Source organism: Podarcis liolepis, assembly GCF_965112155.1.
Source record: "Podarcis liolepis genome assembly, chromosome: 16".
In the NCBI taxonomy this organism is placed as follows: Eukaryota; Metazoa; Chordata; class Lepidosauria; order Squamata; family Lacertidae; genus Podarcis; species Podarcis liolepis.
The window spans coordinates 23,639,366-23,654,588 of record NC_139567.1 but is presented as its reverse complement, the minus strand read 5'-3'; the positions used below and the strand labels follow the sequence as shown (position 1 = coordinate 23,654,588).

The window sequence follows — 15,223 nt, the reverse complement described above, 5'->3', positions numbered from 1 at the left end:
CTTCTGGGAAATGATATATAATGAGATGAAAAAGATGCTGAAATATACATTCTTAAAAAAACCAGAAGCATTTTTACTTGGTATTATAGGCCTAAGACATTAATAGACAAGATGTCAAACTGTTCTTATATGCAACAACAGCGGTAAGAGTATTGTTAGCCCAGAAATGGAAGCAAGAAGAAATTCCGACAAAAGAAGAATGGCAGACAAAATTAATGGACTATGCAGAATTGGACAAAATGACAGGAAGGGAAACCTGCGGGACCAGAGATTTACAGAAGATTGGAAGAAGTATATGAGTTATTTGAAGAGCAACTGTAATCAACAAATTACGCTAGTAGGACTGCAAGAAGCTTTGTAAGGAGAAATATATGAAGTGTTACAAAGTAGAAAAAGATAGAGATATTGGTTATGAGTTTGAAATGTAAAAGGGAAAATAAGACATGCATATGAAGAGATTAGATTGGAAAATTTTCAGACAGGACTGATGGAAGTCAAAAAAATTGAATAATGTAAAAGTATGTTTAATTACTGTTGAAAATGATATGTTAAAAAAACTAATAAAAATTATATCTATAAAAAAAGGAAATGGAGTTTTCTTGTCAGGTTGCCTTAAATGTGTAAATGGAAGAAAACACTTCATGCAGGTAATCCTTAGCATAATGAGGTGCACCATGTAGAACAAAAGCTGCAGGGGGACTTTTGTAGGGAAAGAAGATGCGCAAAGCTCCTCAAACTACAATTTAGTGGAGAGAAAGCTCTGGAACACTGTGTTTCAACAGGGAGGAACAATAGCAAAATAACCCCAAAGGCTGCATATCCAGCCATACCCAAATGCTCCTTGAGGCACCAGGTATGGAACTGAAGCCCAAATCTTCTTAAGTCCATGTGTGTGCTTGTACTAAAAATAAAAATCCCTTTAAGCCTCATTAATGAAGAAAACATGTTCTCCATTTCAATTCACCCAGACTGAGCAAGTGCTTTTCTGCCGGCAATTTACTGATAGCTGGGCAGAGAGCTTCTAATTTTAGCTGCCCTTCTTCCCAGATCAGGGGGAAAGTGACAGTAATGATGTGCGTCTTATTGATATCTGACATGCAAAACAAATGAGCAATCTTCATATTCTCCAGAAATACCTTTGGATATGATTGGTGCCAGTCTCCTTCTCATTATTTCTATCAGAGTGTCCTTTCTGTGGTTGGGAGATCAGAGAACGTTCAGCTGCTGAAGAAACTATAACAGGTTCCTTTATGAGCAGCCTATTAATTGTTCCCTTTACAGATAAGGTCAATGAAGTAAAGACTTTCCCCATATCACTCAGAAAGAAGCTGTACCATTGGAATGGAGAAAGCTGTTTTGTTCTTTTCCCCCCTTCTTTCTTTTTTGAAATCCTGGAGTGGCCATGTCCATTCTTTTCATTAACTTCAAAGTATCATTTATTCAAAGTGGAAATTTAAATAAGTTTCTGTTCCATTAATTAACTGTGTTAATATTAATATACAGTGGTACCTCGGGTTACATACGCTTCAGGTTACAGACTCCGCTAACCCAGAAATAGTGTTTCAGGTTAAGAACTTTGCTTCAGGATGAGAACAGAAATCGTGTTCTGGCAGTGCGGCGGCAGCAGAAGGCCTCATTAGCTAAAGTGGTGCTTCAGGTTAAGAATGGACCTCCGGAACAAATTAAGTACTTAACCAGAGGTATCACTGTACTGTATAATATTCACAGCAAACCATTCTTTACAAAAAGGGGGGGGATCTATTTCTTTCACTTAACACTTTTGTTAAAGATGCTTACATATTTTAAAGCGGGTAGTTCAAACCTCCTTGGGGTGCAACTGCAGTAACACATGAACGCTAGAAAAGTTCCCCAAAGTTAAGTTTAAGAAACAATGGCGGATAGAAGCAGTATTTTTATCATTATATCTTTTATGTTGCAAACAGGGAACTAGAGTGGCAGGTTTTGGCCCCATCTACACTACACATTTGAAGTGGTATCATGCCACTTTAAACCACCATGGTTTCCTCCATATAATCATGGAAAATGTACCATACTTTTCCGTCTATAAGGTGCCCCCATGTATAGGACGCCCCCTATTTTGGGGGACTCAAATTTAAGAAAATGGGGAGAGATTGCTCAGAGTTGTTGAGCTTTTTTTAGGGGCGATAGCCAAAAATCGCACACCCGCACCCATCACAAAATCCACCTCCCGTCTGTCCCATCGCCGGCACAAATTGCCTATCGCCCACCCAACTGCCGGAGCATCAGCCAATCAACACCACCCATTGACGCAGCAACCAATAACACACACAATAGCCGCAGACAGCCACGGCAGCAACCAATCAAATGTCCACCCTATGCACTACCCATGTATAAGATGACCCCCACTTTTTAGCATGATTTTTAAAGAAAAAAGCACAGTCTTATACATGGGAAAGTATGGAGTTTGTCAAGAGTGCTCAGAACTGTTAGGAGGCCCCTATTCCCTGCCCAGAGCTACAATTCTGAGTTCTCTGGGAAGAGGAATTGATTTTTAAACCACTCTGGGAATCGTAGCTTTGTGAGGGAAATTAGGGGTGGTCTCCTAACAATTCTTGGTACCCCTAACGAAGACTCCCAAGATTCTTTGTGGGAAGCTATGACTGTTCAAAGTGGTATGGCAGTATTTTATATGTATGGTGGTGCAGGTGTGGCCAGCTCTATTGCATTATTAAACTGAGAACTGAATCCATCTTAACTGCCCTCTGCTTTTCAACTGGACAACACTGTGCCTTGTAGCAACCGTATTTCAGCCGTAAATCTCATAAGCATTTGAGATATCTAATCGTAACCAATGCACAAACTGTAAGGAACCAGGGGTCTCCAACTGGTGGCAAGTGCAGCCTAGAAACTTTACCTCTTAAGCCACCAGGGAAGTGGCCTAATCTGTGCTACGGATCACTGAAGGGAGTACTAAATCATTTCAACATGGCAGGATCAGGAGGCCTGAAAATATACCGTATTTTTCGCTCTATAACACGCACCCGACCATAACACGCACGTAGTTTTTAGAGGAGGAAAATCCGTAGGCATGCCACCCATAGGCATTTCCTCCATAACACGCACAGACATTTCCCCTTACTTTCTAGGAGGAAAAAAGTGAGTGTTATGGTGCAAAAAATACGGTAACTGCTGACAACGGCCTGGTTGAGCTGTTACAGTTGCCTTGCCTAGCCAGCCAGCCAGCCAAGCTGGTTTCTGCCCTGAGAACACCCCCTGTAACCGTGTGCATTTTGTAAAAATCTGTTTATCTTGCTGAGAGGACTCAGCCTTGGTGTGTGCAGCCTTGATGGAGAGACCCTGATGTTTGTTTAAATTAAATCCTGAAAACTATATCTAGTTACACTGGGGGAGGGGGGAGATGCTCAGTCATTTGAATGAGAGACAGCCTGGAGATAAGGCGGAAGTGTCCTATCTGCTCTGGCACCAGCTTAATCTTAGCCATGACCATTTATGACATAAAGAATGTTAAAACAAAGATGGCAAAGACAAGGTCATATCATCTCTCTAATCTGCTATTCCTCTGGGTCTTGCTTTTCTTCCTTTTTATTTTCTCCACAATTCCTCTCGCTTCCATCTGCCTCTGTCTCCTTTAATTCTCTCCCCTTTCCCACCTTTTCGTGAAATGCAACTTTGTCCACAGCTGTATCTATAAAACACCAGTCTTACACTGGTCCCAACAGAAGAAAAACACACACAGCAATACTGTCTCACATGTCTGACTACCTGTCCTCTGCTGAATGAGAATGGAAGGGATAAATACTATCAGAAAGCTGAGGGGAGTCTGGATGAAACTGTGGTTCCCTTCCAAACCTGTGATCCTGTGTATGTGAGATTTAGAATCTGGTAGAAGAGGCAAGTCAGAAAAGTTTATTTGTAAGATAATGGCCTCAGCAGGTCAGTTAAGTACCAAAGAGTGACCCCTGTTACCATGGAGATAAATGAGTGGGCCTTTTCCCACCACACCTGGCTGGATGCAATATGGCCATAAAATGGAGAACAATAGGCCTGGGGGGGGTGAGTATAAGCTGTCAGTGCTCCCTTTTTGGAGGGCTGCTTTGCGGGCGGGAATCCAGGGCCTCCCTGCAATCCGGGAGTGGGGTGGAGTAATGCCACCCACGTCAAGGGATCCCCGGCCGTGTCACGCCCCCCAACCAATCGGGTTGGCCTGAGGGCATGGCTATGCCTGTTTAAATTGTGGTGCAGCCAGGGAGCAGCCTCCTTTCTTCTGTACTTGTGTTTGTGTATTTATTTTGGGAAGCTGGGGGGGGGGTCCAGGGCCACACCACACAATTGCAGAGATAGAGACATGTCTTTCTCTGTTCTGAACCCATGCTGTGATTTGGGACTTCCCTGGGAACCCAATGGAGAAGAAAGATCTGTTGGGCATTAGTGCAGTAAACCCCTCCACGCTACACTCAGGTTGTTGTTGTTGTTTAGTTGTTTAGTCGTGTCCGACTCTTCGTTACCCCGTGGACCAGAGCACGCCAGGCACTCCTGTCTTCCACTGCCTCCCGCAGTTTGGTCAAACTCATGCTGGTAGCTTCGAGAACACTGTCCAGTCATCTCGTCCTCCGTCGTCCCCTTCTCCTTGTGCCCTCAATCTTTCCCAGCATCAGGGTCTTTTCCAGGGAGTCTTCTCTTTTCATGAAGTGGCCAAAGTATTGGAGCCTCAGCTTCACAATCTGTCCTTCCGGTGAGCACTCAGGGCTGACTTCCTTCAGAATGGATAGGTTTGATCTTCTTGCAGTCCATGGGACTCTCAAGAGTCTCCTCCAAGTTGTATATATGTGCAAATAAACCACATGTGCTAAAGACACCAGTCTCTTCGTTCCAAGGAAACCAAACTTGGAGTAAGCAGAGGATTGTGCTCAGAGATTGTGGTGCATGCCACACTATGTTCGGCAAAACTGTAATCATTCACATGGGAGTGTCTCAACGTTACAAGCAGTTTATAAACTTTCTTCAAATCTTCCAACTCAGTCTTTTAAGAATCTCTCATCTTTATCAGGTGAGCATCATCTGTCACCTCAAAATATCATTTTGTGAAACATTTTGCTTTTGAATATTGATTGGCGTAGTGAAAGCTACTGCTTCACTTGCTGTGTTTTTTTATTCCAATTCTACCCACTTCCTCCCCCCCCCCCACTCAGTTTACTTGGGAGAACAAGCAAATCAATAAAGGAAGATTTTTAAAAAACCCAATTAGGTGAAAGGGGATATTACTCACAGAAGGCGATCGCAGAGCAAATAGCTGGCCCTGGAACATTTCTATATGTGAATCCTCACAAACTAGAGATACAAAGGATGATTAATTTTTAATTTTGAAGTGGGCTGTCCAAAAAAAGAGTTGAAGAGATTATTTTTCTCTTCATTTCCTGGATGAGCACAATGAGGGTCAATTTTAAAAAAGCTAACAAAACCATCTCAGCGGCGAGTTGTTCCATGCCAGCATCTAACGAAAGCTCACATCCTGGGTTTGTAGAGATTTTATTATTGTTTCACTCAGCAGAGAAAAGGAACCTGGTGAGGAAAGGAGCTGGGAAGAATGGGGTGTTTCGTTAAGCCTTGTTTATCTGCTTAGCAAGATGGATTGGGATATTGGCAATGATCTAGCTCAAAATCAACATTTTCGCGGGGGAGCAAGGACAGGGGAAAGTAGTGCTGCTGAGTCAGTGCCACAAAACCTGGAAAATCACCTGTAAAATATGTTTATTGAGATCCTCTTAGAGGGTTTCAGAGTCCCAAAAGGAACTGTACTTGAGTGGCCACTACAGATATAATCTCATTTCGTTATAGGGTTTTGTTTTTGAGAATTAGTGAGCCCATTTCACTTTGCGGCTCTTTCTCCTCTTTTTTTTTTTTGTAATTTTGAAGCTTTTTATTTCTGCACACTTTGCCTGCGTAAGATTTTGTAAGACTTTGATGTGTATTTCGTAGAAATGATTCTGCCCACAAGAAAGTGATATAAAACTGAGGGGAACAGATTAAGGAAAAATTGAATGTCCACTTACCCATCACCCAAAAAGAGGAAAGGCATCAGCAAAAAGGAGGACAAAAGAGGACATACTTCAATATTTGTATGCACTGTTAGAAAAGTTAGCCACCACCCCCCTACTCTCTGCTTGCAGCAGCTAGATTATAGGGGGTTCCAGGTGTTCACCCAGGGTTTGTGCACCTTTGGAGAATTGAAGATGCAGCAGACTGTCATAGCTCTAAGAAATATGATTCATTCACATATTTACACCTTCAGTTTGCATGGAGGGAGTCCAGGTATTCCAGCAAGGCCCTCTCAGCGGGGCTTGTTCCCCACAGCAGTGCAGCACTCGAGTCAAAGGCATCTCTCCCAACCAGGCTCCAAACAGCCTGCCCAAGATGGATCTCAGTCTTTGTTCTCTCCCTCCTTCTTCCCAGCACATCTTGCTAAAGACACTCTTTTCCTGTCACCTCACACTCACTTCCCTTGGCAGCCTCTGTCTTCCCAGGCTCAATAACTCCTCTCAGATTAGCCTTCAACACCTTTTGTCATGTTAACACCTCTGTCCCAGATGAGGCCCTGGCTTGGGATGGAACCTTAGCCTGTATCTTTCCACTGGCCTGCTAACTTCCCTCCAATACTCCAATTTATCAAAATCCCACCATTTGCTAATTCATAGGGTTTAGGGGGTACCTCCTCCCAACTCACAACACCACAGATACAAAATCAGATATCATTACTATCATTTAAATAGAAATACCTTTCCATGATGAGGTACATGGTGACTAGTGTGCTGGTCCCAGGGGTAACCTGAGACACACAGTCCAGGTCCGGTCCAGAATCCGAAGGTTCCACTAGGAGTCAGTCTGACGGGGCCAAGGCAGGACACGAGGCAGGAAACCAGGCAAGGACAGGTGCAGGATCTCAGGCAGGACCTGGCATATAGCAATGTTGCTCCTGCAACCTGGGGCGGGGTCTGACAGCCTTTTATCTTTGTTGGGGTAACAGCCAGTCCTGATCCCCCGGTGACTCACCCCCCTGTTTCGCCTGAAGGCGAGACTCCTCCTGCGAGTACTCAGGTCTCTCCTTCTCCCAGACCTTAGTTTCTGCAGCTCGGGAGACATTGGTGGGTTACTAGACCCAGGGGCTGCCTCAGCCTCCCCTGACCAAACCGGTAGTGAAGCAGCTGTAAGTGATGGCCCAGCTGCATCTGGAGGCAGGACAGTCTCAGGCCCCTGAGGCACCTGTGCAGACTGGGACTCTTCAGGATCAGGCCCCAGACTTGGTTCAGATGATGCCTGAGGCAAAGGATCCGGTGCACACTGAGACCGCTCTGGTTCCGAGTCCGAGCCTGAGTCCCAAGCCATCACAACTAGTGACCTGTCTGCAGTTCAGGTAACTGCTGATGGGACAACTTCAAGGCTCTTCTTGCTCTCATTTCTGATGGTTCTTTATCTTTAAACCAGAGTTAGACCACACAGCCTTACAAACAGGCACCCTCCTATGATAGCCCTTCAAATAGAAGCCTATCCTCTGTAAAGCAGGAAACCAAACCACTCTGCTTGTCATGAGCCCATGAAGAAGTCATGGGCATATTTTGGTTTGGGGAAAAGAGATAGAATCATAGAACCGTGGAGTTGGAAGGGGCCACAAAGGTCATCTAGTCCACCTCCCTCCAATGCAAGAAACCCCACTCCCCAATGTAGGGCTTGAACCCACAACCCTGAGATTAAGAGTCTTGTGCTCTACCACCTGAGTTATCCCAGCACTATCATCAGAGGGGGCTCTCTTAGTCATTCCATCACCTTCAGAAGTGTAGGAAATGGTGGCCAGAAATGGTGGCCTTCCACATAAAGATAAAGGTAAAGGGACCCTTGACCATTAGGTCCAGTCGTGACTGACTCTGGGGTTGCGACGCTCATCTCGCTTTATTGGCCGAGGGAGCCGGCGTACAGCTTCCGGGTCATGTAGTCAGCATGACTAAGCCGCTTCTGGTGAACCAGAACAGCGCACGGAAACACTGTTTACCTTCCTGCCGGAGCGGTACCTATTTATCTACTTGCACTTTGACATGCTTTTGAACTGCTAGGTTGGCAGGAGCAGGGACCAAACAACGGGAGCTCACCCCGTCGCGGGGATTCGAACCGCCAACCTTCTGATCAGCAAGTCCTAGGCTCTGTGGTTTAACCCACAGTGCCACCCGCGTCCCTGGCCTTCCACATAGCAGCCCCTAAATTGTGAAACTCCATCCCCACAGAGCTGTCACACAAAGGTGCAGTCTTCATAGTATAACTTTCTTTGAAGACATACCTCTTTGCCATAGCTACTGACAGCTAAGGTGTTTTGCAGGACCCAGCTCTTTGGTTCAATCTAAACTATTCTGTTTTGTTTGGAACAGTTTTACTTGGTTCCCCTCCCCTCCACTGACCCTAATTGTATATTGTGAACCTGAGACTTTATGGTGAAGGCCAGTTAAGAAACAGAATAAAAGAAATAAGATGGGAAGCTCCACTGAAATCAGTTTTGACTTATTTTCAGCAAACGTGTTTATTTAGGATCAGAATGCCCTTCTGTTTTTTCCCCTCAACGTACATCCTGTCCCACATTTTAAATATGAGTTCTGCTTGGAAATCAAGCCTGTCATATCTAGTGGATTGTTCCTTTGGGATTCTGCTTGCTGAAAGGGGAAAGAGGGCAGGGAGGTTGTCTCAGCTAGAGAGCCTCTGGATTTTCCAACGTGCTGCATGTCACAACCATGAGTGTCAAACCAAAAGGAGAGATGACAGACTGTTCTTTTGCATTAGCCTCTGCTTTTCATTCATTCAGAGGGAGGAAGATGGTCACAGTCACCCCAGATGTGCACCTTAATGAATGTCACAGAGTGGCATTTCCAACCCCCCACCTATTTTTTCCCAACTGACAAAGAAAATACAACAGCAGCAAGCAAGGTTGCAAAACCCATTTTGCATCCAGAAGCAGAAAATGCAAATGGCTTGCGCCCTCCCACTCATTAGCATGGAGCACTAATTAACATTGGATGCAGTCCAGAGGGATGTTCTCTTGTGCAAGCCCCGTTAAAACAAACAGGAGCTACAAGGAAATTACCAAACAGATTTTCCACACCTCCAAGGCACTCTGCAACATTAAAATCCCCTCTTCCGCAGGGTGCCAACTGATTTGAAGCAATGTAAGTCCTAGGGTGGCAGAACCCCTTGGCAAGCACTCAGAAGATTGGGCTGTTGATTTGGCAACAGAACTTGTAGCACTGTGGAGATGTTAAAGAAGAGCCTGGATAAAAACCAATCAGGGATGACTTAAGCCTTCCGGCGCAACAGGTTACACTTGATACCCTGCAGGGCCCTTCTAACTCTTAATATATTATGAGTCATCTCCAACATGGTAATAGAATTACAATGAATTCACACACCGTGATTTCACATGGCACAGCAGCAAGGTGAAAATCAGAAGAACACAGGTACAGCGTGGGAAGAGGATAACTGTGATGCATTTATCGTGTTTAGCGTTGCAGAAAGTATGTGTAGCAAGGACAATCATGAAGCAAGGCTGTCCTGGTGTCAGGCTAATATGTATGGAAGAAGTGGCACAGCGAAGCACCTTGCTGGAACCATTTTGTGGGCGAGGTGATTGCATGCTGCATTGTGTTGGCAGCAAATGCCTTTGAGTCAAAGCGCTGTCCGCCCAGGATTGAGGGCATGGTGCTTATTGTGGACAGACATCAGGAGTCCGGAAATGTTGGCATTAAAACAGCAGGTATTTTTTTGTGGGGTGCATGTGTATGTGTGTGTGAAGGTGGCAGGCATGCAGAAGTATGCACAAAATATATCCTCCCCCCACATACATCTTCTTTCCCCACGGCTGGAATACGTACAGCAGCTATGGGTCAACCATTGTTGGTAAATGTGCCACAAATTAAGTCCATAGCACTGCTCTATAGGATAGTGCCCAGAGCCGGCCCAGCCATTAGGCAGGGTGAGGCAATTGCTTCAGGTGGCAGAAGCCTCCCAGGCAGCACACCCATGGGTACCCCACCTGCTCTGCCACATTCACTGCTTGCGGAGAGGTTTCTCCACCATTGGCACCGATTTTGGGCAAGATTGCATCTGTTTGGGGTGAAATTTCACCCCAAATTGGTTTGATTTTGCTCCAAATCAGCACCAATGGCAGTGCTGCTTCTCTGCCAGTAACAGATGCAGCACAATGTGTGGTGGCAGCAGAGGAGGGAGCAAGCACCGTATTTTTCACTCTATAAGACGCACCAGATCACAAGAAGCACCTAGTTTTTGGAGGAGGAAAACAAGAAAAAAATATTCTGAATCTCAGAAGCCAGAACAGCAAGAGGGATAGCTGCACAGTGAAAGCAGCAATCCCTCTTGCTGTTCTGGATTTTGGGATAGCTGCGCAGCCTGCATTCGCTCCATCAGATGCACACACATTTTCTCTTACTTTTTAGGAGGGAAAAAGTGAATCTTATAGAGCAAAAAATAAGGTAGGTAGGAGCAAGTAGGTGGTTATTCCACAGCCCACAGAAGCTGGGGTGGGGGGCAACAAACCTGCGTACAGATTAGAACATCCACTGGCCTGGGTATAGTGTGGGTCAAGCCTCCATTATTCCTTGTCTCTACTACACTTACTGCTGTCTGTTTTTCCAGACTCTGCAAATGACACCCATTAGTGGGGTACTGGGGATGCGGGTGGCGCTGTGGTGTAAACCACTGAGGCTTGCCAATCGGAAGGTCAACAGTTCGAATCCCCGTGCGGTCCCAGCTCCTGTCAACCTAGCAGTTCAAAAGCACGTCAAGTGCAAGTAGATAAATAGGTACACCTCCTGCAGGAAGGTAAATGGTGTTTCCATGCACTGCTCTGGTTTCACCAGAAGTGGCTTAGTCATGCTGGCCACATGACTCGGAAAAACTGTCTGTGGACAAACGTCAGCTCCCTCAGCCAGTAAAGCGAGATGAGTGCCGCAACCCCAGAGTCATTCGCGACTGGACTTAACTGTCAGGGGTCCTTTACCTTTACCTTTTTACAAAGTCCACATATATATTATGGCACACATCACCATCCTCATAAATAGCAATAATAATAACAACAACAACAACGGCCCACCCTTGCTGCTAAGGTCCCAGGGTAGGTTATAATTAAAACACAATGTTAAAAACAGTTTAATACAACTTATAATCATGTAATTAAGGTGTGTCCTAAAAATATATATCTCAGGTGTCAAAAGCCAGGGTCAGGATGTGCATCTATAAAGAAGGTACCAGAGGCTCCTCTGTGGAGAGTTCCACCACTTAGGGGGCACCACAGAGAAGACCCTCCCCAGGGCCACCACCAAGAGGGTCTTCACACAGCACATGGTTCACCTATGGAACTCACTCCCACAGGACGCAGTGATGGCCACCAACTTGGATGGCTGTAAAAGAGGATTGCAAAACTCATTGAAGATAACACTATGAAAGGCTACTAGCTCTGCCTCTACAGTTGGAGGCAGGATCCTTCGGCATACCAGTTGCTGGAAACCACAAAAGCAAAGAGTGCTTCTGCACTCAGGTCCTGTTTGCAGGCCTCCCATGGGTGCCTGGCTGGCCACTGGTCTGCAGAAAGCACAGTTCAAATTCACACTGAAGATCTAATCCACCAGTTTTACGGCTTTCAGCACAAAAGAGCAATGTTGCCAGCATCAAGTCTGGTCTCTTCAGGCTTTCCCAAGCAAACAGACCAGGGCCTTGGTAAAAGGCTGAATGGTCTGGAAGCAGCCATTGAACACAAAGCCCAGCCATTGAACACAAAGCCACAGACTTCAGCTTGGCAGCCAAATAGCCTGGCTGCTTGGCTGCCATACCCTTTTCTATGGGAAAAAAAACAGGTAAGTATGTCTATTTTAGAAGTTATTAAATATTCCCCTCTGTTAAGTTTTACAGTATTTTTTTCAGCTCCTTGTACTGATTTAGGCCACATTTACACCATACATTTAAAACACCATGATACCATTTTTTTCAATCAATCAATCAAATACCTTTATTGGCATCACAGTATAAAATGTTTCAAGTAATTGGAATAATTAAAAAGACAAGGGTGAAGCTATCAAGGGTTATAAGCTCACACTATGGTCGTGTGCATTTGGATATTCTGCTACGCCTTGTCTATTTCCTGTAAGGATAGTTCGTTGGGAACACTTTTGGATAAAATTGTGGCTAAAAAGGAAGCTACTAAAGCAGTCATATTTTTGCCCCGATCTGTCAGGAGAAACCTTATTTGGCTTCTTCTCAGAGTTGTGGGCCGGAGGTCCAACATTTTGCTCAGCATCAGTTGGCAAGGTCATGATACCACTTTAGACAGCCTGGGAACTGACCAGTGGGCCTCTCTTTTAAAATTTAATTGGTAACATACAAAGGGCTCGTCCACACCTCTGCTTGTCTCGTGCCTAGAAAGCACTGGTCCATAGCTCTGGGAGGGGAATAGGGACCTTCTAGCAACATTCAGCTCCCTGAACAAACTACAGCTCCCATAACTCTTCAGGAAAAACCATGGCTGTTTAAAGTGATATTATAGGACTTCAAATGTACAGTGTGAATGTGGCAATAGTGTGCTCTTTCCCTACATAGGCAACTCCCGTCAGCTTCTTTCTTCCATCTATGTAAGCTTTTTTCCTACTTCTGTCATTCATTTACTCAGTGCCATTAGCAAAACAGCTCGGACCAGAAGGATCAAATGAGTATGCATCACACTGTGATACGTCTTCTCATGGACACATAGACTTTGACCTGACTGCACAGGACAGGTCCACTTGTTTTAGGATTGAATCATATCCCACCTGTAGCAGCTTGCCAAATACATTCGGAAAAGGATGCTGGGCCCAGGTGTTTACACGTAACCCGTATTTCCATTGTGAAGCACCCACTCTTTGCTTTGTGCTTCCTTTCAGAGCTTGCATACGAATTATCATTGCTTGCCCCCAGCTGAACTCTGAGCAGTCTGGAACAGAGTGATCTGACCACCCAATGCTAATAAGGGGGAAAATATCCCCAGCTTGCAGAATAAATGAACAGTATGGAGCAAGCAGCATGTTCTGCATGCAAAAATATATTACTGACGGGTTTGCCTCAGACCTCAAAAAGGGAAAGTGTTTTATATATTCATAGAGACTGCATCTCTTCCAGGAATCCCAACAAAGTGTGCTGCTGAATTTGCAAAACATTTTTACCCGACTCTAGATGAAATAGGAACAAGGAAGGAGGGGGGGGTGGAAACCATGCAAAAAAACACATTACTGAATTCATTAAAATGTTTGTTTCAGCTAAAGAGATCCATCTGTTCAGGTTTGCAAATTCCAACTGTGCATGCTCTTTATATATAAAAAAAGGCTCACTGTACTGAAAATGAGCATGTAGCTCACAGTAAAATATATATTTGATATTTTTTACTACATGGAAAGAAACCTTGAAAATTTCACCAAAGATTTGCTCAGTTGAATTTTGTGAACACTGCTCTATTGCATGCCTTGCCTTTTTTTTTAAAAAAAAAAAACAGGGTTAAATGAGTTGACAGTGGAGGAGACAGGAACTAGGGAAGGAAAGATGTAGGTGTATGGCTTAGCTCTCTAACTCCCCCAACAACAACTACTGGAAATCCTATCTTGATTTAAGAACTGAGACTTCAGCAGATACTGCTTTCATGTTTTCTGAGTCACCCAACCTCCACTCAAAAATTAGCCTCTTGACCCCTTTAACCAAAATATACCTTGCAGATGACGCTGGATATAGCTGAGGCTCATGTATTTGCAAATAGTTTTCTATATGCAGCCTGACATAGATCCTCAAAATACAGAAGCTCTGACTGCAAGCTGGTGGTGGACGGAAGAGGGAGTTGTTTTCTGACATCCATTTACAGACCCACCTTTCGCTGCCAGAATCACCTTTGAGTTGCACAAGAGGAACACTTCATTGTGGATATTTTTGCTATGTTTTCAGAGCACCGCAGGATGAAAGCTGCTATTCTCAAAAAAAAACTTCACTTTTTTATCCAAACCTTTCACTGTTGTATGCAAACTAAGCTGTATTTGCCTTAACATGTGGCTTATTATGTTGATTGCTTTAATTACCTGAAAAAAAGATTGGGACATCCAATCCATTTTTGGGTGCAATATTGTAAGGGCTCAAGTATAAAACATGAAACTCCATAAACTGTCTTTTGCCCTTTTCTTTAAAGGCACAGCTGAAATATTAACTAGACTATGGAAAGCTTGGTTTCTCAAGTCAGGACATTAGTGGGAGCAAGTCTTTTGCACCATTTACTTAAACATTAAGTGCAAATATGTTTGTTTCCTAACAGTTTACCTGAGGACCAGACATTTGGTTACACCTGCTTCCTACAAGACCATCATCAGCAAACACATAAAAGTCAGTCATCCTACACCTTTTATTTATTTTTTGGCAGTAAGTCCATGTTAATAGCTTTACCACAACGTCTGGCAATAACTTTGAGGTTCCAGGAATAGACAAACATGTTAGATAAGGCATTTGAACTACCACACGGGCACCTCTCAGATTAAACCATGCAAAGAAAATATTATATCTTGTCAAAATGATGCATGCTTTTTGGATTGTTGTTGTTTTTATAGCAAAAAAAGGACTAAAAACAATTAAGTTATATACCTGGTTCCACAGCCAGGGCATGGAGAGAGAACCGGTTCCAATCTCCCCAGTGTGAAAGAGGCACAATGCCAGGCTTGTGTATGTGGTCCCTAAGGATGCTAACTGGAATGCTTATAGTAACAGTGGGAAGGCTTACCTTCTTCGGCTCTGAAAGGCACTCATTCATCCAGACAACCTGAGGGAGTCCTGTCAAAAATCCATCTAAAGGGGAACTCCTCACAGCAGCATCCCCCACTCCTCAGTTAAATCCCAGCCATGTGTGAAGAGAGCAGAAGATTCCCCAGCTGGATGCACAGATAAGGCTTGCAAAAGGAAGTTTTGCTGTATATAAGCCTGGATCTTCAAATGTGGAAAGCTCAAACCACAGGCTCCTGGTGGACAGATGAGTGAACCGTTTCTCTTAACATCCAGTAACACATCCACCTTTCACTGCCGAGAACACCCTCTGCCTCCATGAGAGCTCTTCATTTTGTTAACTCTTGGCTGGCTGAAGGATACAAGGAAGCAGCGTGCCTGTGAGTGTGAGTCCCCC

The 15,223-nt window shown here is 44.4% G+C and overlaps 1 protein-coding gene across 1 annotated transcript in view; it reads right to left on the bottom strand.

Annotated features, from left to right (window-relative positions):
- Positions 1-15,223, bottom strand: part of GRAMD1B (GRAM domain containing 1B) — a 209,355-nt gene extending 194,132 nt beyond the window's left edge. The window contains exon 1 of the mRNA XM_083480961.1: positions 14,828-15,223. The gene's annotated coding sequence lies outside the window, so the exon portion shown is untranslated. The remainder of the gene's footprint in view (positions 1-14,827) is intronic.